The sequence below is a fragment of the Solanum tuberosum genome, unplaced genomic scaffold (assembly GCF_000226075.1).
Source record: "Solanum tuberosum cultivar DM 1-3 516 R44 unplaced genomic scaffold, SolTub_3.0 scf00661, whole genome shotgun sequence".
Classification (NCBI taxonomy): Eukaryota; Viridiplantae; Streptophyta; class Magnoliopsida; order Solanales; family Solanaceae; genus Solanum; species Solanum tuberosum.
In genome coordinates, this window is record NW_006239581.1 from 174,398 (window position 1) to 174,701 (window position 304).

The following is a 304-nucleotide window of genomic DNA, read 5'->3' on the forward strand; positions in this document are numbered from 1 at the left end:
TGTTTCTTAGTTCACCAAGTTAATAACCTTTCCTCTCGCCCACGACAAAGCAATCTAGAGTCTTAAGGCATGTCAAAGATCCTATCCTTGGTGGTGTACAAGTCAATCTATAGCAACCATGAAGTAAAAGATTTCGGAGACTACCAAGTTTACTTGTTTCTCTTGGCAAACAACAAAGTCTGGTGCAATATTGTAAATCAAGAGTTTGCATATTTTGAAGCTTGCATAACTGCTTTGGAAGACTACACATGTTATTGCGAGAGAGGTTCAAGTATCTTAAATGTACTAGATCTCCAATGGAAGA

At 37.8% G+C, this 304-nt stretch overlaps 1 protein-coding gene across 1 annotated transcript in view; it reads right to left on the reverse strand.

Moving 5' to 3' along the window:
- The window catches only part of LOC107058830 (disease resistance protein RGA2-like), a 4,310-nt gene that overhangs the window by 803 nt on the left and 3,203 nt on the right, over positions 1-304 (reverse strand). The window lies entirely within an intron of this gene.